An 11,015-nucleotide genomic window follows, 5' to 3' on the forward strand; every position below is an offset into this window, starting at 1 on the left:
AAAGACAGCAAGCGCAACGACGAGAAGGCGACAAATCGTCCAAAAATGGGAAAGAAGGCGCGAAGCAGGGGCGACGCCCTCATACTCAAGACGGAGGGGTCCAAGTACTCCGAAGTCTTGAAGAAAATGAGAGGCGAAACCCAGCTCAAGGATCTGGGAGCGGATGTGCGGACCATCCGTCGTTCTCGCACCGGCGAGATGATCCTTGAGCTCCGTAAGGATGCTAAAAACAAGGGCGCTGCCTACAAGACGGTAGCCGAGCAGGTCCTCGGGAAAGATGTGCAAATTCGGGCACTCACCTCAGAGGTGACTCTCCAGCTCAAAAACCTGGATGAAATCACCGAGAGGTGCGATATTGCACAGGCCCTCAAGGAGAAGTGCGGAGTGGGAGTAGCCACTGAGGTAATTCGCCTCCGAAAGGGTCCAGCGGGGACCCAGGTGGCCACTTTCCGGCTTGCATCGGCCGATGCAACTCTGGCCCTGAAGACAGCCAAACTTAAGGTTGGCTGGTCAGTATGTCCCCTGAGCATACTCCAGCAGCCGGACGTTTGCTTCAGGTGTTTCGAGGGAGGACACAAGTCCTGGACCTGCAAGGGGCCCGATAGGAGCCAGTTATGTAGGCGTTGTGGTGGTGCTGGCCATAAAGCTAAAGACTGCGGGGAGCCTCCCAAGTGCTTAGTATGTACTGGAAAACGGGACGCCAAGCACTTTATGGGAGGCCCACGGTGCCCAGCCGGTAAGGCGGCCACGAAACCACGGGCGTGAGGGTGACACAATTGAACCTGAACCATTGCTATGCGGCACAGCAGCTGCTATACCAAGCAGCGTCTGAGTCGCGGTCGGACATCGCAATCGTATCGGACCCCTACTGCATTCCTCCCGGAAACGGTAATTGGGTTGCAGATAAGTCCAGTACGGCGGCCATATGCACGACCAGCAAGTTCCCGGTTCAGGAGGTTGTGTCAACCTCAAATGAAGGATACGCGGTTGCCAAGGTGGACGGAGTGTTCTACTGCAGTTGTTATGCTCCGCCGCGTTGGTCTATCGAAAGGTTCACCCAGATGGTCGATTTGTTATCTATGGAGCTGACGGGACTAACACCCTTAGTAGTGGCGGGCGACTTCAACGCTTGGGCTGTTGAGTGGGGAAGCCGCCGCACGAACCAGAGGGGTCAGATCTTGTTGGAAGCTTTGGCAAAGCTCAACCTAGATCTGGCCAACGTTGGAACCAAGTGTACATTCAGCAGAAATGGTGCGGAGTCGATCATCGACGTGACGTTCTCCAGCCCAGGACTGATCGTGAACTGGAGGGTAGACGATGGCTACACCTATAGTGACCACCAGTCGGTCTGCTATAGCGTAGTCCAGAACGTGAGGCGGCAGGCGACGGGTAGAGCCAATACTCCGACCGTCCGCGGGTGGAAGACATCGCATTTCGATGCCGAGGTATTTGCAGAAGCAATGAGAAGAGAGCGCGAGGGGGGCAGTTGGCTCCGCCCGAGTGCTGACCAATTAGTTGCCACATTATCGCGGGCATGCGACGCCACCATGCCTAGGACCCGCCAACCTAGGAATGGTAAGTCACCGGTATACTGGTGGACCGACGCGATAGCGGACCTCCGTAGCGCGTGCCTCCGTGCAAGACGGATGTTGCAACGTGCACGTACCGATGCACAGAGGGTAGAGCGCCGTGTAGTATTCGGATCTGCAAGATTGGCGCTTAAAAGTGCGATAAAGGCGAGCAAAAGGGCCTGCTTCGATAGGCTATGCGCGAGTGCCAATACGAATCCGTGGGGCAACGCCTACAGAGTCGTAATGGCGAAGACCAAAGGCGTGTTGGCGCCTGCAGAGCGATCACCAGCGATGCTGGAGCGCATCATCGAGGGACTCTTTCCACGACACGAGCCAAATCCTTGGCCTCCGGTTGCTGAGTCTCACGTCCGACGTTCCAGTATCTCAGACACAGACCAGGGATGGTCGGCCAACCTGCCGGGCATCCAATCCGTGAGAGACGGCAGCCGTGCAGAGGTTGTGGAGGAGGTAAGGGTTACGAATGAGGAACTCATCGTGATCGCCAACTCCTTAAAGGTGAGCAAGGCACCGGGACCGGATGGAATCCCGAACTTGGCCATCAGGACGGCCATTAAAGTGGCCCCTGATCTATTTCGAGCAGTCATGCAGAAGTGCCTGGATGACTGCCTCTTTCCGGACAGGTGGAAGCGACAGAGATTGGTGCTGTTGCCGAAGGCTGGGAAACCGCCAGGGGACCCATCGGCATACAGACCTATCTGTCTGCTGGACACTACGGGCAAGGTGCTTGAGAGGATTATCCTCAACAGACTGGTGAAGTACACAGAGGGTGTAAACGGTCTGGCAAGTAACCAGTTCGGCTTCCGGAAAGGTAGATCCACGCTGGATGCTATTCTCTCTGTCACCAAGACGGCAGAGGTAGCACTCCAGCGTAAGAGTTGGGGCATTCGCTATTGCGCAATCGTTACGCTTGACGTGAAGAATGCATTCAATAGCGCCAGTTGGGACTCCATAGCGCTCGCGCTTAGGAGCATCCACGTACCGGTGTCGTTGTACAAGATTTTGGAAAATTATTTCCAGAATCGGGTACTAGTTTACAACACGGAGGAGGGTCAGAAGTGCGTCCCAATCACCGCAGGGGTACCGCAAGGTTCCATCCTGGGCCCGGTGTTGTGGAATGTCATGTATGACGGGGTGTTGAAAGTAAAGTTCCCTGTAGGGGTTGTGATCGTCGGTTTCGCAGACGACATCACGCTAGAGGTCTACGGCGAGTCGATCGAAGAGGTCGAGTTGACGGCCGCGCACTGCATACGCAAGGTCGAAGACTGGATGCACTCTAGGAAACTGGAATTAGCGCACCATAAAACGGAGGTTACGGTTGTGAACAACCGCAAATTAGAGCAACAGGCGGTGGTCAGAGTCGGTGACTGCACCATTACGTCAAGGCGTTCTTTGAAGCTCTTGGGGGTTATGGTTAACGATAAGCTCACATTTAAGAGTCACGTCGACTATGCCTGTAAGAGGGCTTCAACGGCCGCTGCAGGACTATCTCGAATGATGTCCAATAGCTCAGCGGTATATGGCAGCAAGCGTAAACTTCTTGCCAGCGTGGTTTCGTCCATACTTAGGTATGGTGGGCCAGCGTGGTCCAAAGCGTTAGGTACCAACAGTCATCGTCGAAAACTGGAAAGTACCTACAGGCTCATGTGCCTGAGGGTTGTGAGCGCGTACCGTACAGTGTCATACGACGCAATCTGCGTCCTGTCCGGCATGATGCCTATCAGCATAGCCATTAAGGAGGACGTAGAATGCTTCGATCAACGTGACCTAAGGGGTATACGAGGCACCAGAAGGTCATTCTCGATGATCAGATGGCAGCAGGAATGGTCCAATTCCGCAAAGGGTAGATGGACGCATCGACTTATTCCGGACGTATCCGGATGGGTTGGGAGGCGCCATGGAGAAGTTAACTTCCACTTGACACAGATTCTGTCAGGTCATGGTTGCTTCAGGCAGTATCTACACAGATTCGGGCATGCGGGGTCCCCATGTGTCCCGAGTGTGCGGATGCGGAAGAAACTGCTGAGCATGTCTTCTTCGTGTGCCCTCGTTTTGTGCATGCGCGGAGCGACATGATGGTAGTGAGCGGGCCAGACACCACTCCGGACAACCTAGTTCGGAGGATGTGTAAAGACCCAAACATTTGGAGGGCGGTTTGTACAGCCGCCTCTCAAATAGTTTTAGAATTGCAAAACAGGCGACAGGTTGACCACCGACACGCCAGTGTTAGCTAACGGCCAGTCTCCAGGTTAGTTAGCTAAGGTAGCAAAGAGATCTATAGAACCAAGAGGGTGCACAGAGCACAAAAGCCGCTCCCCGAAGCAATACCTAGCGGTGGTCCCGGGGAGTATTATGGGCTGGAGACTGGAGGGGTTTTAGTGGGTCCGGTCACTGATTCAAACCAACCCCACACTCTCTGAGGTTGGTCACCTCAGGGGTTTGGATGCAAATTTCCCCTCCACCTGAAAAAAAAAAAAAAAAAAAAAAAAAGGCCATGTTCGATTTTGGCAACACGTCCAAATTTAAATTTCTTATGATGCCTACCTGACTGAAGAGAAAATTCAATAGCCAATTATATAACCAATCCGAACAGTGTTGTCCAATGTCTACCGGACTGAAGCGTGAATTGAATTCCACGCTTGAAAAGTTGCTAGTGGCAACACGGCCAAAGTTTTTATGTTGCCAAAATTGAACCGTGCCAAAAACGAAACGAATATATATATATATATATATATATATATATATATATATATATATATATATATATATATATATATATATATATATATATATATATATATATATATATATATATATATATATATATATATATATATATATATATATATATATATATATATATATATATATATATATATATATATATATATATATATATATATATATATATATGAGCATCCTAACTTGATTGCTGATTTAGGCATTGAAAATGAAAAAAACATTGAAGTGTCTTCAGTGCAAAACTTGATTACACCATCTCTACTTAAACGTACACTACTAACAAATAGAAAATAATATTGTATAATGTTGAAAAATACAAATTTAATTCATGCATCAAAAGTTAGAAATCGGTCGGTGTGTGGGGCACAATGAGCACCCCCCTGGGGCATAATGAGCACCGCACGGTGTATAATGAGAACGCTTATAAGTGATATTTTGAAGGTGTATATAAGTACAACATGACCCCCCATAAGAGCAAGCGCACCGGTGAGTTGCCATTTGAGTTGCTATTTTCACAACGCTGGCCGTTGCTATTTTGGATAGCAACCGATTTTCGCACCGGTCGTTGCTAATGGGGATTACCAATTCCACTATTTCTTCTTCACACCGGCAGTTGCCAATTTCTGGAGACCGTCACTAGCCAGCGTTGGCAAAATGTTTGTTTGTGATGTATTTCGCATATCTTTTTCGGATTTAGTAATAACCAACTTATCCGTCAGTCAATCGTTTCCGGAATGAGCTACGTTCTTTCTACTTCATAAAATGTTCCCTCCATTTCACGAAACTTTGTTTCCGTTTTCCCAAGTTATCGATAACATAATTCTTTTGCAGGTTTTTTTACTTGTGCGTACATGGATTTTTTCATCCTTATATGTTTATTTAAAGTAATTCCGTAAAACTGGGCACCTCCCGCAACGTTGGCTTAAATGACTATTCTACTGAATGCTGGCGAACTGTCATTAGTTGTATTCTGTATTTCATGCTGTCTCGGCTCTCACAGTTTGCTATTAATATTTGAAAATTTGCCGCCAAAAAAAAATTAAATATAGAAAGCGTAAATTGTTTTCGAGTATTTGGTAGATGCTAGTGATGGAGAAAATGATTTCGCAGAACAAATTTCCTTATACGCGATTGAGAAAATGGTTTTTGGAAAGATTCGGGGCGGTTCTCAGCCTAGTAATCAGCCAAATATTGACCGCCATGCGGAGGAAGGTGCCATCCAGCGTTTTAACATTGTTTTTATCGGAAACACCGGTCTATACCGATGACCATTTCCAACGCCGCTTTCGAACTCTTCTTAGGTCATTTTTGAAGATTGAAACAGCGGTAAAGGAGAAAAATGGTTTTTTTATAAAACGACCGAACGAAACGGGAAAATAGTTGGTGATACTCCAGAGCAGATTTGCTCAAACTTTCCAGGTTTATTGAATAATATTGGCCAATCTTGTGAGAATTTGAGCTTTCCGCATCGTGTAGGTTGCAGACCAAAATGCCAACCAAAATGGCCATCTCAATAAAAAACCTATACAAAATGTTTACCTGCCCGAAAAAGCACTCTGTCCTAAATTTCAGCTCAATATATATATATATATATATATATATATATATATATATATATATATATATATATATATATATATATATATATATATATATATATATATATATATATATATATATATATATATATATATATATATATATATATATATATATATACATATATATAGATATATATATATATATATATATATATATATAGATGGCCCGACAAACTTGTCTGAGGTCAATTTTTATCTCCTTGCATCATCATAGTTCCAGTGATACTCATATTGGGTGTTATTTGGTCACTTTGGGCTATTTTTCAGAAACCGTAAGTCGCCATCTTGAATTTTTAAATGGTATTCGTAGTCAATTTCTGACTCTTGATTGTTATTCCGGTTTAAGAAACACCTATATTGGGTGTTATTTGGTCGTTTTCCGCTGTTCTTCAGAAACCGGAAGTCGCCATCTTGGAACTCAAATTACATTTGGAGACAACTTCTGGGCTCTGAGCGTCATTCTAGTTAAAGAAACATTCATATTGGGTGTTCTTTCGGCCATTTTCCAGAAACTGTAGGTCGCCATCTTGGATTTCAAAATGACATTTGGAGACAATTTCTGGCCTCTGAACGTCATTCTGGTTAGAGAAACACCCATATTGGGTGATATTTGGTCATATTCGGCTGTGTTCCAGAGACCGGAAGTCGCCATCTTGGATTCAAAAATGATATTTGAAGACAATTTCTGGTCTCTGAGCGTCATTCTGGTTAAAGAAACACCCATATTGGGTGGTATTTGGTTATTTTCGGCTGTGTTCCGGACACCGAAAGTCGCTATTCTACAAATCAAAATGTTGTATGAGCTTGATTTGTGGCTTCAGTGCATCATTACGATTTCAAAAATACCCATATAACCAATATTTGGTATTTGGTCATTTTTCACTGCTTTTCAGAAACCGGAAGTTGCCATCTTGGATTTCAAAATGGCATGTGAAATCAATTTCTGGCCTCTAGGTGTCATTCTAGCTCCGGACACATTCCTGTTGAATCGTATTTGGTCATTTTCAGCTATTTGCCAGACACCGGAAGTCGCCATCTTTGAATTTGAAATGGTGTCTGTGATCGATTTTTAGCTTCTGTGCATCATTCTGGTTCCAGAGAAACTCATATTGGATGGAAATCGGCCATTTTTGGCTGTTTCCCAGAAACCGGAAGTTGCCATCTTACAATTTAAAATGTTGTCTGAGGTCGATTTGTGACTTCAGTGCATCATTACGATTCCAGACATACCCATATTGGAAGGTATTTGGTCATTTTCCGCTGTTCTTCAGAAACCGGAAGACGCCATCTTGGATTTCAAATTGGGTCCTTTGCATCGAACCGACCATTTTAGGCTGTTTTTCGGAAAACCTGGTTGAAATATCTGTTAAGTTTGTATGGGAGACCTCCCTCCCCTTCCGGGGAGCGTCAAACCAACATAGAAATTTGTGTTTGATATGTATAATCTACTAATGCTTGCTTTGTGCTGCCTCAACAATGGGGGAATTAAGACACTGAAAACACGAGCTGTAAAAGCTGTTTCACATTCTGTAAATTAGACGGCTGCTTAAGATTTGAATTGCTACTATCCAGCACAGATTGCTCGCTTGAGTTGTCAAAAAAATATTAACCTTCAAATATTTCTTTATTTGCCTTGAGAAAGGCATTTTGCTGCTCAAAATTGGATTTGCTGATGGCAACCTTTATGCTGCCTCAGTAGTGGGGCAATAACGGCGTCAGACTGTCACACGCTGAGAAGCGAGAAGAACCGCGCTGCTCCTGAGACCGACCGGGCAAGTGATTTGTTTGATTTAAAGGCAGCCACAGGCGCAACCCGCTGCTATCCACTGCAATCCGCTGTTACTGAGTGCTGATATCTGCTGCTGCTGCTGCTGACAACTATCCAACTCACCTTCCGACTAAGAAATGTAGTAGCTGATGTTACCAGAATTACTCTTTTATAACCGAAGGTTGCTACGAAATACGCCACGCTTTTCTGTTCAGTTTAATTGATTTTTGTACACAGCGAATAAACACCGATGATGCTCTCACACACGCAACTATTTTAACCCGTATCGTGTTGCGGTTTGTAACCATCAAGCGATTTCGTTTGCTCACTGTTGCGTGTTGCATCGTGTTGCAACTGAGCAGCTGGGAGACGACTAAATTCTGTTCATGCTGATTGAGTGAATCGACTTCAATTTATTCTTGTAAAGTCGAACTAATCACCTTTGTTGAGGCGTTCTAACAGAACAGGGCAGTTTGTTGTTCAAAATTGGTAATGCTCATCGCAGCTTTTGTGCTGCCACAACAGTGGGGGAACTAACTAAATGGAGTAAAAATTAGACAACTACAACAGAATTCGATTGCTAGGATCCCGCACAGAATGTCTGCTTGTGTTGATGCCAGAAAATTATTAACCTTCAATTGCTTGTTTATTTGCCTTGAAAAGGGCATTTTGCTGTTTCAAATCGATTGCTGATCGCAACCTTTGTGCTGTTCTGATAGTGGGGAATAAGGCACTCTGACAACACGCACTTTGAAAGCTGTTTTCACATTCAGTAAAATAGAAGGCCGCGACAAAATTCGATTGTTTAGATCCAGCACAGAATGCTGGCTTGTGTTTTATAAAAATCACGGTGGCCAGCAGATTTCCAATTACAAATTCCCGGTTTTTTCCAGGTTTTCCCGGTTACAAATCGCTGTTTTTCCCGGTTTTGAAACGCATAAATATTTGAGTTCAACCACGTTTATTCATTGACAAAATAAATTTGTAAAAGAATTTTAATTTTAATATCATTATTTCTTTCCAAAAATTGAAAAAGAGCTAACAACTTTGGACAACACCTCATTGTTGTTGATTTTTCGACTTTTCATGGCTAAGGAATGCAACTCGGTCCATGGTGTAAATCCTAAACGAGGTATTATGTGGTAATATCTTGTGTCTAGTACAAAGAGCACACTTGGGGCTTTTCGAAACGTGTAACGTGCAGAAAATATCATTCTTTCAAAATTTTCATTATTTCCCTCAGCTCTACTCAAGATATAATTTAGAATCAATGTGTGCTTCATGTTCCAGAATTTTTTCTGAAAGGACAAATCTTTGGAATCATTTTCTATCATTCCAAGCGTTGAGAAGTTTCATCAATTGTTTTTAAGCTTTATTACGGATTTTTATTTTTACGAATATTTTTTTGAATTTTTTCATTTTATTTTTAAAAAAGCACTTCGAATAAGGCCAAAATCCGTAATAAAGCTTAAAAACAATTGATGAAACTTCTCAACGCTATATATAAGTTTATCCGTTACAACGGTCCCCCCCAGCGAATACTAAAATGGTCCATTTATCGTTTTCGCGTCACTCTCTCTTCCTTTCCATTCTAGCAATAACTCTGTCTTCGGGGAGTTCAGTTAGTTGGGCTCAATGGACACATGGAACGGTTTTAACAAACTAATGTGAAACCGTCCCCTTTCTTTCGCGTTTGTGGGGTGCACCAGGCAATATACATCTTCATGCAACACTTTTGAAACGCGATACGGCCCTTCAAATACCATAAAAAACTTTTTTTTCTCCCCATCAGCTTCGGATGAGGTAGGGTTAGCCCGAACAAGTACCAGATCATTCACCATGAACTTTACAGTCTGTATGGGCGCCTTTAGACGTCGTGCCTCCACCTTCCGGTTCATTACTGCCCGTACCGCTTCCAGATTAACTGCTTCTGGTTCATTTCCCTCTGCTGGGAAGGGGAGAAGTTTCCGCAAAATATCTTCTGGTTTCTTTCCAAACTGCAGCTCATATGGTGAACACAACGTGCTTTCATGACAAACTGCATTTAACAGCTCCGCAAATTTCGAGATTTTGTTAGCCCATGTCTTGTGATTATTTTGGCAATAAATACGACACAGCCGTGAGATTTCTCTCATGACCCGCTCTACCGGGTTAGCCTGTGGATGGCGTATACACGTGTGTATTAACCGCACGCCACATGTTTTGCAGTTCTCAACCCACACTTTCGAGGTGAACTGGGTACCCTGATCACAAAGTATTGCTTCTGGTTTCCCATTATCGAGTATATACCTTTCCACCCGTCTCCACAGGACTCTAGAAGTTGGTTTGTGGATGCTGTGTAAGGTTACATATTTCGTGAACACGTCGAGAATTACCAGGATATGCTTGACTCCAGCCACCCCCGTTTGCAAAGGACCGTAAAGATCCAATGAGAGTATTTGATTTTTTTTTCTGTGGTAGTATACTGCGACATGTGCCTGCCAGTTTGAAATTACTGTTCTTCGCTAGCTGGCAGACCAAACAATTTTTAATGAACTTTTTGAAATCATTCCGCATCGAATCAAATAGCTTAGCGCCAAACCCATTAACGCTTTTGGCACCCAAGTTCTCCATACCTCGTCCCCTTTGAGTTTGACAAAAAGAATTTCATCCTGGATTAGGTAGCTGCTTTTCCCCTGAGTCTAGTCACCCCCTTCGACATACTCGACTTCGACTTCGACATACTACTTTCCACTTATTTATTTCTTCGTCCTGATCCTGGAGTTCACGAACCTTTCCAAACTGAGCTAAAAATGCCTTTTCACCCGGCCTCTTATTACGGCCCAATGCTGCCAGGTTGATTGTAAGGTTCCGTCTTCTTCTGTCTGACAATCCTTCCGGGTATCGGGAAAGAGTATCTGCCACGATGTTTTCTGTTCCCTTACAGTGTTCTATTTCGTAATCGTACTGCTGTAGAAATAACACCCAACGGATTAAACGACCGTTGAGGAGTTTGCATTGTTTGAGAAACACTAGAGCCTTGTGGTCGGTAATGATAGTGATACGTCTTCCGAGCAGATATTGGCGCCATTTGTCCAAAGCTCAAACAATCGCTAGAGCCTCCAGCTCCGTAACGGTGTAATTTGTTTCAGCCGACTTGAGAAGCCGGCTTCCATATGAAATCATCTGCGGGTTTCCCTTTTCATCTCTCTGAAATAACATGGCGCCAATGCCTATAATTGAACCATCGGTTTGCACCATAAGAGTTTTCGTTGGATCTGGGTAGTGTAGCATCGTATGCTTTAAGTATAGGTCTTTAACCCTTTGGAAAGCACT

Source organism: Wyeomyia smithii, chromosome 3 (genome assembly GCF_029784165.1).
Source record: "Wyeomyia smithii strain HCP4-BCI-WySm-NY-G18 chromosome 3, ASM2978416v1, whole genome shotgun sequence".
Taxonomy (NCBI): Eukaryota; Metazoa; Arthropoda; class Insecta; order Diptera; family Culicidae; genus Wyeomyia; species Wyeomyia smithii.